This window comes from Pinus tabuliformis, chromosome 5_2, assembly GCF_031772625.1.
Source record: "Pinus tabuliformis cultivar Carrire ecotype Pingquan chromosome 5_2, CPIR1, whole genome shotgun sequence".
In the NCBI taxonomy this organism is placed as follows: Eukaryota; Viridiplantae; Streptophyta; class Pinopsida; order Pinales; family Pinaceae; genus Pinus; species Pinus tabuliformis.
Window position 1 is genome coordinate 714,345,703 of NC_142306.1, and position 20,174 is coordinate 714,365,876.

A 20,174-nucleotide genomic window follows, 5' to 3' on the forward strand; every position below is an offset into this window, starting at 1 on the left:
GAAACAGATGGAGGTAATGGAGGATGTTCTGACATATCAACAGGAAAGACAATCAAATGATCATCTGAAGGATCTACTACGCCCAAAGCAGTTAGTAGAGATTTCTTTTGAGATGGGCATGACTGGAGGACTTCTAGCGTTGACATGGCAGCAGGGGATTTTGCCAAGTCGTCTATTATACTGTATGTATGGGAAACTCGGTTAGAAGTCGTGTTATGGTGTAATGGTCCCTTAAGGATCTTAGGAATTGACTCAAATTTAAGTTGAGGGATTTGTAGCGGAACATTTGGTGTCGTAAGAGGCTCAGTAAATGCTTTGGTTTTGGACTCAGTGGCGGATGAAGTCGATGGCTTGTCATATCAACTTGACGGAGTTTGCAAGTTGATATCCAAGGTATTAACCTCGTCAGAATTCATCATGAGGATCTATTAGTCACTAGGACTAGAAGGTGTGGGAGGGTGGGTTGCTTGACCTTATTGAGGTTGACCAGTAACAAATCCTTGCCAAGGGAAAGGATTTGTGAGCACGGCCGGTTGAGATGGCATAGGATTCTAAGGCGGTTGTTGCATGGGTGGTTAACCTCTAGAAGCTGTTTAAGCTTCCCACATTTGGCACATCTGGGGTAAGAGGCGACACTCATGAGTATAATGGCCATGTACACCATAACATGCACAAGGCTTGTTCTTATGAATAACCTTGTTCTTCTTAGGTTGGTCGCCCTGTTTCTGGTTGTTGGTGTTAGGTTGGTTCCCCTGGGGTTCATTAGGTTGGTTACCTTGGTTACCGTTATTACCTTTCCCCTTATTCTTTTTCTTTGAATTTTGGGGATTGGTCACACTCTACTGTGCAAAAACCTAACCTTGGAGGGGTGGTGGCTACTGGGGTTGAGGATGTATAGGAGGTTGCGGCGCTAATGCCTGAGAGGATGGAGCGCTAGGTGGTGCATATGTATAAGATGGTGAAAGGGCAATGGTCTAGTAAATAGGTTGAGCACTAGCTGGCCTTGACGTGTCTAGGTGAATGCATAAGAGGTGCTTTGTCTTGAATACACGTTGCTCTCAGGAGGGGCATAAGTGTTGGAGGAACTGGTGCCCCCCTGTAGATAGCCATAACTCTACTGAGTATATGGTGAAGGATGTGAAATAGCTCCAATGATACCGTCAACGACATGAGATGCCCCTGGTGCATTAGCACCACCAGGATGGGGGAGGTCTAGTATAACAATATAAACATAACCAGATTGAGCATAAATCAAGTCATATCTCAGAGCAGTTTAGAGAGCCTCTTCCTCTGTCTAAGGAAAATGAGACGCAGAATCTTTGGCAATAGGCGCTAAAAGAGTCCTAAGAAACCAATTGAGGTAGACACGGTCTTCGAAGGGCAGAGCCCTTCCTGGACATGATCAGAAAGACGGGTGGTAGAGGAATGAAAAAATGCGATCAAGAGCTCCGTACCAGTGTCGTATCGAAGAGGTAACTGAAAATATGAAAGGAACACTTTAGCAAGCGTCACGAAAGTGGATTGAGAGGCGGCGGGCTGGTCAACATTTCACTTTGAAACATCTCCAGTGAGCGTGCGTTGGAAAAACCAAAGACAATTGGAATCATCGGTGATGGAATTGCATGAAAACCACATATGGAAGGAGAGGACGTGATTGGTGGGGTCCTCTCCAGAATTACCCTCAAACTTGGGAATGTCAGAGGGATACTTAGTAGACATAACTATCTAACCAGCATCGTGGTGTATAGGGTTGTTAATCAACTAGCTAAAATCCGGGAGGCTTAACCCAGCCATGAAAGGTAGCATTGGAGTTGTTAAAATGGTTCTTGTAACAGTTCTGCTAGATGTGACTATCGGGGTAGAACCAAGGCCAACACCAGGTTGGTTTCCTGCACCTACAGTGGGTCCTAACATGATGAAAGTATGCGATGAAGGAGGCTCGAATCAGATGAGGAATCATATGAACTAGAAGAAGAGTCGATATGGGGACTCGAGGGACTATGAACTCGAACCTTGCAAGGAGGAGTAATATGCCCAAGTGGAAACTGGGGATGAAGGCCTAAGAGTCTTTGCGACAAATGCCTTGGTGGCGTAATGGTTTTAAGACACAAGTGACACGGACATGGTGAAGGGAGATCAATAAGATGTTTTTGTCTCTCTGTGGAGAGATAAATTAATTAAGTCAAGTCTTGATTTGGTAGTGTAAACCAAGCACCTTTTGCTTAAGGTGTGCTTGTGTGTGCAAGTGTGTTTATTAATTAAGCCCAGATCATGTTTGAAAAAGAAAAAGATTTCTGAAATAAACAGAAATTAAAAACAGAAAGTGAATAACAAATCAACTCTCTAAACCCCACCCAAACTGGGTTTGCAAAAAATGTGTTGTTTGGTGGCGAAATCAACTGAAAACACATGAAAAAGGAAAAAAAAGCTAAGTGTCGTTGTGACTAGGATCAAATGACACTATGCTACTTGAAATTGGTGCAATAACAACAAAAAAACAAGGAGGAAAATCGCTGCAAAAAGATAGGTAGATGGGTGTGAAGCCTAGGAAAAACAGTGGCACCCTAAGGCAAATGAACAAACAAGGTTTAAGATGAAACTTTGGATGGAAACATCCTATCTGTGAAGATCTGAAAAAGGAAGGTACAAATCTGGAAAATATGGTTGAAATCTCTTGAAAAAAACTCAGAATAATTACTCAGCTAAACCTCTCCTATAAATGTGGAAACATATTAGAAGACCTAAGGGGCTAAATTCCACTTCGATGAGCAAAACAAAGTAGATCAAGGCTTAAGCGGGCTAAGGCAGTGGTCAACCAACCCAGCAGACAACTCTCGGCAAAACCCAAAAATAGATCAGGAAAAATCCCAAAAAACTTAAAAGCGCATGTATTGACCTGTTTAGGGGGATATCGCACTTTTTGGGCCAGAAATGGTGCTCTGGACCTTTAGATCGTACTTTTGGGGCATAAAAGTGCAATTTATGCTCCTCATTTCTCGAGCGGTAAGTCTCAGAAAAATTTGTTGTCTTTGTTGCGGCTGGTTCCTGTGATATACAAAAATAACTAGAAAACTTGTGGAAGTCAGAAATTTGATTGATCTAGGGTTAGAACGCTAGTAAACGACATTAAGAGATTGAAAATAAAAACCCTAGCTAAAAATTGAAGGTCACCTAGGTTTCTGAATTAGAATTAAAAATGCAATGCAGTCGCCAATTTTTAGTGACAATCATAAATTTCCCAATGGAGTCGTCAATTTGTAATGTAGAATTCTTCTTGAATGTGTACGAAAAGAAACTATTTTAGGTTGTGGATGACAAACAACCCTAACAATAAAAATGGTTGTTAAATAGTGTGGATTTGCAACAAATGATATAAACAAACCTGCCAAAGTCCTGATCAATGCAACAGAACTAGTTAAACAACAGAATGAAATAAGTGGAAGTAACTCCAATAATCCAATGGAAACCAGATATATAAAAAATATATTTTATTAAACAAAACCTATGAAGGGAACAAATAATGTTACCAGTCCCCCTCTATGGGATGGGTTCTTGACTATCCTCAATGTATTCATCTTTTGTAGAGTCTCTCTCCTCTATAATGTGTAAAACCCAGCAAATTAAATGTTTGAGCTCAATGAAAACTCAAATGGAAAAGAAAAATGGTGTGTGACAATGATAATAATCAAAGCCGCAACAATGAAAATGATCGAAAGTGAAGAATGAATGTAAAACTCTTCTATTTATAAAAAAATATTAGGTTACTCTTGAATAATGAGCAATAACAAAATATTATTAACCTCATTCTAGAATTAACCATTTGGAATATTTTATTATATTTGGTTTGGAGGGAAAAAAATATTTAAACTTTTATTTAGAAATAATAAATAAATAAATGATCTATTTATCATCTCAAGAAATATAGTTAAGGAATAATAAATAAATAATTATTTATTTAAGTATTCATAGGGGATTTAGTCAAACTTGACAAGGAATAATAACTAAATAGTGAATAATTAATTATTCCTAGAGAAAAATATTATAATTATTGATTTATCTATTTATTTCTCATAATTGGGTCAAATGTGACAAGGAATATTAATTAAACAATGCTTTAATTAACTATTCCTAAAAGATAATTAAATAAATAGTGATTTATTTAATTATTCTTCATGGGTTTAATTATAAATGACTTAACAAATGTGGTTTATTAAGTAATTTCTCACAGTGAAAGAAATTTTACTATGGTAAAATTGGTCGTACATGGTGTACTTCGATCCATCTAGTAAATTATGGTTAGATGATCAATTTTTTGTGGTAACAGTTTCCATGGAGTTTTTGAATAAAAAATCAGCCTAGATTTGAGCAGAATGATCACCCTACGACAAAATTGTTAAGGAATAGCTCGTGCTAAATTTTTTTGGTGATTAGGCATTGACTGTCAAATTAGCAAATCTTTTTCCCATGCAATATGCAAAATGGGGTTTAAAGAACTAGAAAAATCTCCCAAATGGTAACGAATTTGAGGGAACCGCCAACGATGAGCCTAATTTGGCTCGTGTTGAAGAAAAACCATGTTTTTTTTTTCCAAAGTTCATTTTCATTTTCTCAGTAACTTCATCTGAAGTTGACTGGTCAAAACTATTGTGTTTTTCCTTTGATCTCTTGTTAGTGGTTCACACGTGTGAGCTGGGTGGATTTTGACCAACACAAATCCATATTGGAGCTTTTAGAAACCAAGTCCAAGTGTCAAATTTCCTTCTATAGTGGTGCTACTAATCTGATCGTGGAGATGGTTACAGAAACTTATTGAGCTACAGAAACTTGAACTATCCAAACTATCATTAGTAAAAACAAATAAAATTTTTCTTAATTCATTAAAAATAAAGGGAATACATGAAAACTAACTACTTGATTCTTATAAGGTTATCAAGGCTTATTATGAAGGATTATGGTGAAAATGGCAAAAAATGAATGAAAGGATGATCATAAAGGAATGACTCTGACAATGAAAAGAATGCCAATTTGGCGACTGAACATCTCCCCCACACTGAAATCTTTGCATGTCCTCATGCAAACAAAGTAAGAACATGTAATAATAATGAAATTTCATGCCTTGAACTGCTTTAAAGAGTATGCTAATGTTGGGATTTTAGTCTTCAATCTTATTATTACCAAATTTTCCTTGTGGAAAATAGGGTATTGTTTAACTGCTGAAAGTTGCTTTGATCCATTTGATCAATTAATTTGGCGTTCATGAGAACTGGTTACTAGTGGGTAGTTTTTATGTTGTCCATTCCATCACCTGTGAAGTACTCTTATTGAGTAATAAACCCTTGCCTACTAGAAACAACGATGTAATATTGTTAACACCATAGATCATTTTCACTCTGTACATAAAATTTTGCAGTAGCAAGTATAATGTGGGTAGTGGAAATAAAAATCAGTGTGAGAACAAAAGAAACCAACCAGTTAAACATTGCCTAGAATTTCAACCAGGATGTTGATCTTCCTTTCTTTCCATGAGCTTGCTTATAACTTCAAGGAATGCCTTGGTGAAGTCAACGTAATCCTTTTCTTTTCATACAATGCTTAACTGATGTAATCCCTTTTCTCTTTGATGCCAAGGACAACCATGTTAAATTATTCTTTTAATCTTGAATTAATCAAAGCTTGAGGCATTTTAAATAATCTGTTGAAAATCCATGAATTAGTGTCACCTATTTTAAAGATCAAGCTTTGAGCTTCATGTAGTTACAAACATTTTGCATTGGCCTTGTCACTTGAGAAGTGTTGTGCTAATGTTGTTCAAACTAATAATTGTTGCAATAATAATTTAGGCCAAGTTTTCAATTGGAGAATATTTGAAAAATGGTGTGATGTCAAAAGAACCATGGTTGACATTACAACATTGGAAATTGTTGATTGAAAACTTTCATTATGACTCACTATTGAACATGAGAAGTACCGTGTTGTATTATAGCAAGAGGTCGAGGCAACAAACTTTGAAGAACACTGAGAAAGTCTCACATCAAAAAATCTATAATTGTTATAAATTGTGCCTTTATAAGATATATACTTCAACAAATGTAAGGGTATTCTATAGCAATAAAAAATTCCTTTCCCTGGCTGATTTTGAGCATAAAATAAGGCCATACAACAATAGTCCTTTGGTATCACTTTGGTGTGGATTTTGAATGCAAATTGTTAGAAAGTGCAACTATGTTCGGTCTTCAATAATGTACTTGAATCATTATGTAATGTACTTGTCAAAAGAATAAAGAAAAAAAATATTATTGTGACAATGAATTATTAAAGCATGAGTTTCATGCTTGGGTCATCATTATATTATTCAAAGTCCCCATTGTGGACTGCTAGGATTAATATTGAGTTCATAGAGTCATTGTACATTCGAAGAGACCCTTCTTGGGCTTTAGAACCATGTAAAAAGGTTTTGTATCAAGTAAAATATGAATTATGTACCCCCACATCATATCGGCCTCAGGACCCCCATTAAACCCACAAGAAGCCTATATATTCAAGGAGTTCAAAGTCATTCGAACCACTCACTCTCAATCAAGTTCGATATCTCAAGAAGAAATCAAGAAGTGCAAAGTCTGTTGCCGAGAGGACAAAATAAGTGTGAGTTTGGGGAAGTCTATAGAGAGGAAGAAAATCAAACTTTTGGTGCCTCTCTCTCTCTATTTCTTGGTCTGGGTTGGGAGATCGAAGTCTCCTAATATTTCGGTGTTGCTGGAAGATGCATGTTGGCAGAAGTTGTTTCCTAGTCGAAGTTGCTAGAAGGGTTCAAAGATCTAGGAGGCTCACATGGTGTGGAGGGAAAGTTTGATCTTGTTCTAGGGTAAAGAGTCTCAAAGAATATTATTGAAAGGAAGAATTATCTTGATTGGGTTTTCCCCTTGAGGGGGTTTTTCCCTGACATTTGCCTATATCTATGTCTCTTGTTTTGTGATCTTCATACACATATAATATGGTAATTTCTTGATGAAAGATAAGATAATAAAGAAGTAGAAGAAGCCAACACACTCACAAGTAATTATCAAGAAAGGAGAATCAAACCCTAATATAATATCTTTGATTTTCCAACGTAGAATCAGAGCTAAGGTCAAGAGAAGTCGAAGATCACTTTGTTGGCATGGAATTTCCCTCTATGGTGAACTACGTAAGATTGGGTTATAACACTACTGCAAGATAGACCAAGAAGATCATCTACTACTTATTAAACAAAGTCAAGAGTCAAGGATTCTTGGTTTCCCTTACAGGATCTCTTACTGATGACAATGCAAGGATCATTAATAGTGGAGCATCGAGACACATGACAAGTGAAAGCAATCAAATTCACACACTATCAAAGGAGTCATCCTCTCATGCTGTGGGATTGGGTGACAACAAAAGCTATGATTATAGAGGCCTAGGATCTACATCATTGAAGATGGATAATGGATCGAAGTTGCATCTCAACAACATTATCTATGCTCCAGGTTTGAATAAGAATTTACTTTATGTTTCTTGTTTAGAATATAAAGGGGAAAGAATTACTTTTGTTGATGGAAAAGTATTAGTTTGGGGAAAGAAATTTAGTATTGACAAAGCTAGGGTTTTTGGAGTTTGTGAAGGAAGTCTTTACCGGGTTATCACTCCATCTCCTCGAGATTTGGTTCATATGGAAATAAGTCCCATTGAACTATGGCATCGAAGGTATGGTCACCTTCATTATAGGGTCATCCATGTCAACTGGTTCATGCTATTCCTGATATGAAGTTAGATTATAAAGCGAAATGTTGTACAATTGTGGTTTAAAAATAAATGCAGTTGATTGGATCAATGATCCAAAAAAAGTAATGAAAATTTGTTAGGAAAATCTACCTATTAGCTTAATAACTAAATCCAAAAAGCTCTGCACACATAAAAACTAGGATATTCAAATTAGGAGCAGATATCCAAGCTTAGACTTTTGGGTAAAGAGGATGTAACAAGCACTCTCTCTCTCTCTCTCTCTCTCTCTCTCTCTCTCTATATATATATATATATATATATATATATATATATATATCTATCTATATATATATATTCAAGGAGGTCTCTGAGTGCAGCTTGGCATATATTTTCCTTCTAAAACCTCACAATCGTGACAAGGCACATGGGATTAAAGAATTTAGTTGCAACATATAATATTTCTCTGCATTCGGGCTCTAGTCATGGCGACTTTGACATCAAATCAAAGACAAAGGGAACCTAGATTGATTCCCATGAGAATAAGAGTAATAACAATAGTGCAACACCTTCTTCTAGAGTAGCAGGCAGTCAGAGGAGATCAACGAGCTTAAGCCATTATCCCATTATTTCCCAAAGATATCTTCCTTAGTCCTTTGTCACGTTGATCTCCAAAACACCAACAACGTAAAGTCCCTCAACTATTGCAACGCCAGCCCTACCTGGGAGTTCAAGCCTGGGTGCTCCATGAATATCGGCCCCCATGTGACCACTGGGGAAGGTCGAAGCAAACAAGCGCGCTTTGTGTACCGTTTTCATACAAATAGCACTGCTGCTCCTCCGAGATGAAAATAGTGCAGAGGAGAGGTCGCTCCGCTACATCTAGGTAGATAATGCCACCCCATGAGAATGGACACTGGAGGGAGCGTTCTGTGTCCATTGCTCGATACTAGTACAATGACTGAGGTAGGGCATTTGTAGCTTCAAGTTTATTGATTCCTGGAGCTGAATCTCAATGGGAATATTTTAGGCCTTAATTTTTCCATTTATTCATTATTGTTTTTAATTATTAAATTTAAATTTAAATTATAAGATTTAATTTCAATGTTTTCTCAAAAATAATTCCCTCTGTTTTTTATACAAATTTCACTTACTCTAAAAGTCATCATCACGATATGAACATGTATGTGAATTTTTTGATCTTATTTATAAACTTTATAACTTTCAATTCATCAAATAAGATTCTTACTTTTCTTTTATAATGTTTATATACAATATTAAATGACAATGGTGTTAAATATCTAAAACAAAGTTTAAAAGGGGATCGTCGTAGTAGATGCGTGACAATTCTAATTTAATGGTATTTCATATGAATCAAATTTTTATCTTAGGTCTTTTTGATGTTTTTAACAATAGATTTGCAAAAAAATAAAATAAAGCCATATTCACCAACTCTATCCACTAAGAATATGCATGTGAAAGGCATTAGGTCTCTTTAATTTAGTATCGAATTCTCTTGTAATTTGATCTAAATTTCACTCAGAATTACATTGGTATTTGTATTAGAAATAACACTCTCTGAAATCCCCAAAATGCACCAAGGCAATAACAAATTTGTAACTTGTATTAGAAATAACGCTCTTTGAAATCCCCAAAATGCACCAAGACCTTTTCAAGTAACAAATTTGCAACTTCTTACCTTTCACGATCTTTGTATAAACCATTGAAATACACATCTTATTGAAAGCTTTGACTCCTACATACACGTAATCATGCATTCTTAATATTATCATTAATAGAATAAACAATGTCCATGGAGATGTTTTCCCCAATTCCTCTTCGAAGAAAAACTTATGAACACCCTACACATGTTGATGAAGATATTTTCCAATTGGATTTGATTCTAAATAAAGAAGATAGAGGGATTGATATCTGCAATAGTTGTTTTTTTTCGTTGGAATATGTCTACGAAAAAACACTACCAAAAAAAAGAAAAAAGAAAAAAGAACTAGCACACCAGCGTTTCCAATATTGACCTTCATTACTGACTTGCCATGAAGATGTAATTTTGAATTCACATAATCTAGCATTATAATCCTTTTGGAAAAGGAAGAACAATTTTCCTACTCTAGTTTGCATGGTGTCCACATGGTTGTAAAACCTTAAAGTTGTTGATTGTTGCCATCATTGATTGTTAATAGCTTCTATATTATGAAGATCAATTATTTATTTCTAATTGCATTTAAAGAAATAAAAATACATATATGAGATGTATTACACACGACTTTATATTCAAACCAGAAAAAATTTAAATTCTTTAATAGAAAAAAATAAAAAGATACAAAAATTAATTTATATATATATATATATATATGAAATTGATGTTTTAAAAATCTAATAATTTCTAATTCAATATCTATTTAATTCTTATAAATATATAGCATAAATAAATTTATATAATTTAAAAACAGATAAAACAATAAAAATATTAATATATGAAATTAAATCTTATTTAAAAATAGATTTACATATATAAATAATGATCACAAATAATTAATTCATATTTAAAAATAAAAATAGAAAAAAATTCTATCAAATTAATCCAACTACTTATACTTGAAAGTAAAAAAGAATTATAACATATCTTTTATTATTTAATCAAAACATACTTCCCAATAAGTAAAATACAATGTTTTGATTTCATTGAAAACAATTGTCCTTTTTTAGCACGAAAAAAAAAGCTATATAGTTATATTATGTGTTCCAAAACCAAAAAATACAGTGAGATATGGGGCCATCTGATCAAAAAAGAGAAGAGATGTCACAAGATCTCCAGGAGGATGGGAAGATGTATCCTATGAGGGAAATATTGTATGATAGACATATCTTCATATCGGAATCCTAAATAACAGTGCCATGAGGCAATATTACATTTGAAGAAAAAACAAACATAAAATAGGACAAAAGGATGGGTAGCATAATTCATACCAGACTTGACTACACAAAATAGAGAATTATGTACCGGGCAAAAGAAAATCTTGGATCTGGTAGGAGATGTTGTCCATTATAACCTGCATCCTCCATAATCCTTGAGGCGCCGATAGCCCCTGCTTTGACAGATCATCAGCTTTCCTATTTTTTTCCCTGGCGATGTGAGAGATTGAGAAGTCCTTCCTGTTGTGCCACAAATCCTTATCACAAAGTTTTTCACAACTAATTTAACAACATTTATTGATACAACAATTTTATTTGTAATTCAAGCTTTGCTCATCTTCACAACAATGGCACTGCTAACAATTTTATTTGTAATTCAAGTTTTGCTCATCTTCATAACAATGCCACTAATATCTTTAATTGTTAGATATCTTGTAATTCGTATATTTAAAATTGAACTCCTTTACTATGTGCCTACGAAAATTTCCATTATTTTATGTTAGTATAACTTTCTTTTTAAATGTAAGGGACACTCTATCTTGCAGGGAGTGTTACCTTCTCCAACTTCAAAGAAAGCTAGTATTATTTAAAAATATCAATTTTTTTTAAACCAGAGGTAAGAATAATCAGCGACACTGCACTTGTTTTAAATCTCGTATGACCTAATTCTTATTTTTAAAAGTGATTAACGAGGCTTCTTATTTTCACCGATGACGGATCGGTAATGAAGATCTTCGCCGTAGACGGATAGTTAATGAAGGGTTGAGATTACTTGAGGCACATGCCTTGGTCTTTCAATTCCACCCGTTGGATTTAGATCGATGGTTTAGATTTACTAGGGATGTATTAGGGTTTTCGGGGTCATCTTTTATCCCCATTCATTCTATCTCAGAGTACTTCAGTTCAGCTCTTGTGCTGCCCATATATTGATCCGGCCCAGCTATGGTTTTATTCATTGTTTTCTGATTGCATCGAGGTTCTCTTTGGTTTTATTTCATCTTTCGGCTGGTTAATTACTGGGACTGCCATACCTATGGATTCAACCATTGATTTTTTCGGATTCAAGTGATTTTTGGTACTCTCAATGCAAAGGGAACAATAAGCAGCAAGCTAATCAGAACCAGGCTGCTACAGGGCAGTTAGTGCTTTGTTATGGGGTGTAAATCAAGGAATTTGACCTTGACTTGCAGATATTAATTTCCATAACGGGGTGAACATGGGTCGCCCCAATTTCATGGTAGCTTTCGGACTTAGATGAGTCTGTTTGTGATTCCTTAACCATCCCTTCTTAGGGCGGCCTTTTCTTGAATGTATCTGTGATGCCGTTTCCGTTCTTGGCAGTGGATGGCCTGCATTTCTTTGATCGGTTTTGTTTTCAAGTTTTATATCAGGCTCAGATACGCTAATAACTTTGACCAAGCTCACGTAGGTCAAGATCTCTGGGTCTTGGGAACTGGTCTTCTTCGATAATACATGCATGCTTCTTCGATAATACACACATACCAGAGATCAAATGTACCTGAGATTATTTTGCAACAGCGCATATATCAGGAAGATTTTGCAATTACTCTCAACCTCTACAAGGCATTTGTTCTCTTTGGTAACACATTCTGAATCTAAGGGAAGAAATGTTTTGTGATGTGGAGAGTAAAGGGCAATTTCTCTAACAATCCCAGGTAATAATGGGCGCGTCTTCAAGGTTCTTACCTTTCGGTAAGTTATGAAGTTTCTCTAAAGCTTTTTACCTCAGCAAATGACAAGTTGTTCTCTCAATCATAGAATGGACAAAAAGACCCCCGAGGTATGTAGACAGTCATAAAAGTTAATTTGATTTTATATAATATATATTTAGTAAAGTTAGATTTTTTTTAATTGTAGTTTAGAGTTTCTGAGTGGCTGCTACATCTATTGGGCAGATCCATCTGAAAATGTAGATTTGAAGGGATCTACTAGTAGTTAGCAAATGACAAGGTATGACAAGGTACTTAGTAATGACTAATTGAAGGGATCCACTTGAAGGGATCTACTAGTAGTTAGCAAATGACAAGGTATGACAAGGTACTTAGCAATGACTAATTGAAGGGATTCACTCGAAGGGATCTTACATCTCTAGTCTGGGCAGATCCACAGGATAAATCCCTAGCCTACTAATATGTGAGGCCTCACTTTGAGGTAGGAAGGTACTTAGCAATGACTAATTGAAGGGATCCACTTGAAGGGATCTTTAATCTGGGCAGATCCACGGAAGGGATATATCACTAGTCTAATATATCACTAGCTTAATATGTTAGGCTTGAGGTTGTAGAGGAAGGTTGTAGAGGAGATTTGATCCCTTGACCTCCCAATTGGCGAGGTACTTGGCAACTGGAAGTTGATGAATTTAACTGTCCTTGGAAGCTTTTTGGGTTTTTTTTAAAGGCAGATGTCTCTTATGTTGCTTTTTGGGTTTTTTTTTTAAGACAGATATCTCCTATGTAGCTTTTTGAGGTTTTTTTTTAAAGGCAGATGTCTCTTATGTCTCTTTTTTAAGGCATATGTCTTTTTTTTGTTTTAATGTTTTTTTAAAGGCAGATGTCTTTTTTTTGTTTTAATGTTTTTTTAAAGGCAGATGTCTTTCTTTTTAAGGGAGATGTCTCTTCCCAGCCCAGGTGCTTAGCAACTGTAGAGATAAATATCTTAAAAATAAATAGGTGTGCTTAGCAACTGTAGAGATAAATATCTTAAAAATAAATAGGTAAAGTATTTTTGGACTTTCAGTTGCTAAAATTGATTTGATTGGTTTTTGGTGATTACTTTTCCTTATCTGTTTTAAATTAGAATACAAATGGAATACTATAACATGCTGATCGCACCTTTTAGAATACCGTGATTTTTCCTCATTTGTTGTGGAGATTTTGATTGATAGCAATTTTGGTGTTGTTTTCCATATTGATGGTTAAGATTCACCAGGGTTGTATTAGGGTTTTGGATGCTGTGTTACCACCATTCTTTAATGGCCAGTGATTCACTTCACCTAACGTTCTTTGCATTCATCTTACTCCTGGTATTAGGCTCAGGTATGGTTTCATTCATTTTCCTCTGATAGCATACAATTTTCTCTATATTGTTGTTTTGGTCCCGCTAATTAATTAACGTGATTGCTCTTTTAAATGACAGCGTATTTTTCAATGCATCGGCCATGCCATTCTCGCTTAGTGGATGGCCGGCATCTCTTTCATTGTTTTATTTTTATTTATTTATTTATCTTTTTCTTTAGTTTTGTTTCGGGTTTAGATACACGAATTCTAGAACAGCCCATATGTCGATAAAGAGTTTTCAACGACTCTCCAGCGACACGAGACACTTGTTCCCTTGGAAATGAATTATGAATATAGAGAACATGTGTCTTATGGATGTTGAAAGTAAAGAGCAATTTTTGGTAATCCCAGGTACTGGATGCGGCCAACTGCTAAGCCCCTGAAGGTTTGTATCTCATAGCAAATGATTGACGTCCTCTCTCACTCTTAATGAACAAAACAGCCCTGAAGTATGTACATCTTTTTACCGAAGTTAGGTTTATTTATGCGTTTATGTACATCTTTTTACCGAAGTTAGGTTTATTTATGCGTTTCGCAAAGCTGATGGATTTTCGAAGGCTTTAAAAATTACTGGCTCTAAGTTGGCTTTTTTCCTAAAATAAGAGTAAAGTTAGAACATGACTTAGCTTTGTGCATTACACGCTGTTTAGCAATATTGGTGGATTTTGTTATAGTACCAAAATATGATCATTATATGTCTTTTCCATGTATCTGAGCTTTTTATATAAATGTTTAGTTGATAGAATTGTCAAAACTGTAGTGGGCATGAGTAAGTTTGGCGATTTTAGGAGTAACTTAGATGTGGATTCTGCTGGTTTTGGTCATCAATAATAAAAGTTGGAAGAATATGTTGTTTTTTCCATTTTGATGTGCGATTTGAGAGGTTTGAAGGCTCTTGCTTGTATGAAATTTATAGCTGATTTTCAAGGAGTTCGGTGATTTTTGAGAATTGCATTTGCAGGAACGAGAATACAATGTTGCACTTACTATACATATAAATCCAAATGTACCATTCATCTATTATAATAAACCTATTTCGTTGTTTTTCTATCGCATACTTTTTAATAATTCTTTATTATTTTTTAAGAAGATCTAGACTAGGGCCAACCCTAGTGTTGAAAGTTGCAATGTTCTTATTAGCTTTGTAAAAATACATATTGAAAAACAAATTCAGTTCAACCCATCTCTTAGTTTAATAGAATTGTGTATAAATCGGTAGAATAGATCTAAATATATGGTTGATTTATATATTCATTATAAATTATGCTTATATAGTTTTGAAACGGTATTTTCATTTATATTTATAAGTATAATTTGTAAGTTAGTTGGCAAGCACAAATATATTTTGTGTTGTTTTATTTGATGTTGTGTTTTAATTGTACAATAATAGCCACTTATATAAATGATAGTAAGTAATAATGGAGAAATGAATTATGGATTTGTAGATATTAGAAAGATTTGATAGGCAAATGACTAAACTATTTTAGCAACTTTGTTAGTGTAAAAATTAGTGAAAATTAATAAATATTATTAAAATTAAAATACTATCAAAACATCAGTAAAAAGCGACAAAAATTGACTAGGCCAACAAATTGCAATTCTACAATTTTTTTTGCAATAAAATCAAAATATTTGCAAAAGTAATTAGTGTGAATATAAAACCAAAATATAAAGAATTGCTTTTTATATCTGTAACTTTTTAGGCAAATCCAAGACTCCTTTCAATTTTGGGATTTCTAGCATGTGTGAAAGGGCCAATTTATTCTGGCAATGCCTATATAAATATAAACTGATTAGTGTGAATATAAAACCAAAATATAAAGAATTGCTTTTTATATCTGTAATTTTTTAGGCAAGCAAATCCAAGACTCCTTTCAATTTTTGGGATTCCTAGCATGTGTGAAAGGGCTAATCTATTCTGGCAATCTCCTTTCAATTTTTGGGATTCCTAGCATGTGCGAAAGGGCTAATCTATTCTGGCAATGCCTATATAAATATATATGCTCACTTTAAATGTGCGTTGTCAGTTTCTGGTTTAGCTGTTCCTGATTCTGCTAAAAATACCGCAAGGGTTTGCTGCTTATGCTCATAGAACTTTGACATATATTTAGTGGAACCATGAACAAAAAAACCGTGAACTGGCCGGTCGCATTTAAAATGAGTCTATATAATATACAAGTGTGTTCCCAATTTAATTTTTATTTATCCCCAGTTTGAAGTCTCCATGACAACATTTTTTTCACCACCACAATCTTTGAGCTTTCCATTCAATTCATTTTGGACATAATTGTCTCTAACCATCTTTGATGAGCTTTGTATAATTGATTCTTCTGGATCTCTCGAAGACATTATCAAAATGCAATGAACTACACTTTTGATAATTGTATAAGTGAATTGTCTAGATACTCATTGTATTCAAGAATCACTTTTGCAACTTACCTCTCTACAAACATGGATCACGTACCATAACTTGCAATTGATGCTCTTGACGCTTGAAACACAACAATACTCATCAACATATAACAGATTCACACAAATTAATTGATTCTACACCTATTTTCAAACAAAATATAAAATTTATATCAACAAAATTAATAACATGAAACTACAGTTGTCATCCAGGCATAAACAATCTCTTGTCGTGTGACTCCGTCCATTCATTTATTTCCTCAATAAACTAGTTTTGGCCCAGCAGTGCATGGGAGCATTTGGATTTTACTCGTGGAAGTCTTAGGCAACGACTCTATGAACGCCCCAATTTTGGGAAACATGTAGTGAGGTAGTTGCTTTTTGCAAAATGAAATCAGCTTTGCCTCTGTTACGCCATTCAGTGACGGATTGTGATTACGAAAAGCGCAGGGGATACTCCCTAGAAAGGATCGGGCCTCGCCACTACAGTTGCCTCCACTTCTAGGTTGTCCATCCCAGCTCCCAAGATCTTGCTCTAGTCCGGGATGTTCACGGGCGCTGATTGGTGGTGCATAATCATTATGTCTCTGTTGTTGCCACCATTATTTAAGCGGCTGTCGCTGGTGCTGTTGCCATTCTGGTCCGTAGACGGTATCATCCTCACAGAGAAAGGATTCGAGTCTACTTTTAAAATTGGATGGGAAAATCTATAGTGGTCTCTAATATAAATTTCTTAAAATTATTGAACTCAATATAAGACCTGTTGAGACAATTTTATGACGAATTTATTCGGGTCTCATGTGCTGTTTGGATTTACTATTCTTACAGCGATTGTCTTGTGAATTTCAAGGCTTCTTGTGCTCTGTTGTTTATGCTGGTGGGTTAGTTTCCGTCTTCATGTTGGTGGTGGTAATAGAAATCTATAGGGGACTGGGGTCCCTTGGAATCATATCAGTCTATCCTAGAAATGGTAGGCATGGTTAGGAATTTTCTCTAATTTAAAGGTTATTTTATCTGTTTGTGGGATGGAAATTCTATCTCATGTTGAAGGTTAGTCTATAGCTTGTGGGATGCTTGTTGGTATTGCACATAGGGCTTCTTAGAGTTGGAGGAGGATTCATTAGGGGACAGCTCGAGAGCTAGACATTTTAGTGCAGACCTTTTTAGTTGGCATAATCTAAAGGTTAACTAAATTGTCCCCATTTTGTTGGCATTTGATGATTGATAGAATTGAATTTGAACTATACATTTTTCAAATTGTAATTTTTAGCATTTGGGTTAGTTCAAAAAGGGTATAAATCTGGGTTTACCCCAACTTATAGATATGCTCAAACAACATTGAATCGAATTATATATGTTTTTGTTGTATGGATAAAACAAAGAATTGAATTATATATATTATTATTTTATGATGTACAATACAAGAGTATGTTATGTATAGCAATGGAAGAGGCCTAGCAGATGTTTGTGACAAAGAGGCAGATAAGAGTGTCTATGTGAATTTAAAACAAACATTAGTTGGCTCAGTGGAAAATACCAACACTAATACCCCTCTTTAAGTGGTGGAAAGTAGGGAGTAAACAAAGAAAATAGAAATGGGTATTGACAACTAGACCTTATTAGGTATATCCAAGTATAGAATAGTGTCTCACAAGTGGAGAAACGGAGAAAAACCCATACGAGAACACTTTTTTGCAAAAGGGAGATGCTAGTGTTGAAAAGAGTATTGATGCTGAAATTATAGATCTTGCAATGATGCATTAAATGTCAAGAACATGAGAGCTCTAATTAGGAAGTAACCTCAATGAACAAAACTTTGAAGAGGAGAGTGAAGTGACCTCATTGAACTTGGTTGAATTTTGAAGTAGAAGAGGTTCATTTTTAGTGGCACAAGAAGGACAAACATATGACCACATCATATATGCTTCAGAAATATAGGTGTTAATGAAGAACTAGAACACATATTTTGAACCTAGACAACCAATACTAGCCATCAAATGAACAACGATGCTTGTAGACACTGAAAGGTCCAAACAAGAAAGTATGAAAAAAACTTTAAAGAGGGCTAAATAACACCAAGTTGTCAACACCATCAAAGATCCATCTAGAAATCTATGCAATAAATTCCAACTTTCTCAATCAAAGAGTTGAATCCTTTGAAATGAATCTTGACACAAGAGCTTGATAAAGTACTCATACAATAAACAAAAAACATGATAAAATGAGTGTCCACAAGGACGTGAATCCATCATGGGTTGTTGGCCATTGCAATTGTCGAGTCAAAATAAGAATCAATGCTCGATATGAAGCTCACTCTTAAACTATAGTTGATTTTACATCAAGAATCTGTTGAGGAAGAGCATTGTAAATTATTAAACAAGAAAATTATGCATGGGTTGTTGGGTGCATCTTAGGGGCCTTGACATGGCATATGAAATGCACATATATGATGCTTCAATTTCTCAACAATTTTTGCCTTCATAAACATGATTATTTAGGATAAGTCATTTTGGCTTAAACTACATGAAACAATCTATCCCAAGCATCCAACCTACATCAGTGAAATCATGTATCAAGCCCTTATGCATTGAACACAAATACATAATGTGATGTAAATATGATGCACAAAAAAACCATTGAACAATGTGTTACCAATTTCACGCAAAGGTTATGTGATGCATATTGACACAAATGATAAATCTACAAAGGTGACATAGTAGTGGTGTTACCTCTTTTGGACATGTTACCTTTAGCATTGTTAGGGATGCAAAAGGTTGCAAATTGTCATGCAAGAAAATGATGCAACAGTAGGGGGTATGACTCTTAGTTAGCCTTGATGGGTAATCTGTGATGCACATATGTGATGCCAAAGTTTTTGAGTATAGAAGTGTCTCGTATGTTATTCCACATTGGTTGTGAAGGATGTTTTGTGACAACATGTAAGTACCCACATACCATGATCTTTATATTAATGGGTATCTCCCTACTAAAATGATGATTGTTTGGTTGCATATTGAGCATGCTTCCTTGCTTGTCCTTGTCTTCCTCTTTTGTAAGATTTGTTGTGTAGGTGTGTGTAGTTAAAACAATAGAGTATACTTGTTTTGTGGCATATTGTAATCACTTTTATTGTATGGAATCCCCTCTCCTTTGTTTGTGACAACATGAGTCCCAACATACCATGATCCTTAAGCCAATGGGGTAGCCACAAGGACATAGTGTTTCATATCAACATAATGGTTCATTAATTATATGTTGAGTATGCTTAGTTGCTTGATCTTGCCCTTTTGCTATGTGAGGTGTGTGTGTGAAACAACAATGGGATGTCTTTGTTTCATGGCATCTTGGAATAACTTCAATGACTATAAAATATCATTTTTTCTCATGTGTTGTCCATTGGTGGTTAATGTTAGTTGTGAGGAGTGGTTCACATTATATAAATCTCAATAATGTGATCCTTATACTAATGAAGGCAACCACGGAAGAGTGGTGTCTTGTATTAACTTCAGAGTTCATTAGTTATGAATGTCATCAAATACTAACATAATGGTCAATTGATTTTGTATTGACTCTCAACATTACCTTTTGAACATATCATGTAAATATATATTTGAAAAACAACAATTACATATTCCTATTAATATTTTTAAGGTAACTAATAAAATTACAATAGTTTTAATAAATGCAACTAGAAAACAATGATTTTCCATATAATAATTGAGTGATTGCTTTGGAGTATTACCACTCCTAATAGTAGTTGTACATTAAACTGTGTGATCAAATTTAGGTAACCATATTATAACGAGATTTTTGATCTTTGTTGATGGATTGTTAGTTAACCAATATTATGATGAAATTTCTAATCTTTGTCGATGAATTGTCAACAAAGGATCAAGATTATTTGAGAAACATTTTGCACTTTGAATTTGTTAGATATAGATTGATAGTCAAGATTCACTCAGGTTGTATCAGGGTTTTGGATGTATTATTAACAAAAATTTTAGGGGCTAATATTTGTAT

The 20,174-nt window shown here is 34.8% G+C and overlaps 1 long non-coding RNA gene across 1 annotated transcript; it reads left to right on the forward strand.

Annotated features, from left to right (window-relative positions):
* The first annotated feature begins 12,898 nt into the window (after positions 1–12,898).
* LOC149161173 (uncharacterized) lies at positions 12,899–14,795 on the forward strand. The gene is made up of 2 exons (XR_016261868.1): positions 12,899–14,221; positions 14,263–14,795. It is a non-coding gene; the product is annotated as an uncharacterized LOC149161173 (long non-coding RNA).
* Positions 14,796–20,174: the final 5,379 nt, after the last annotated feature.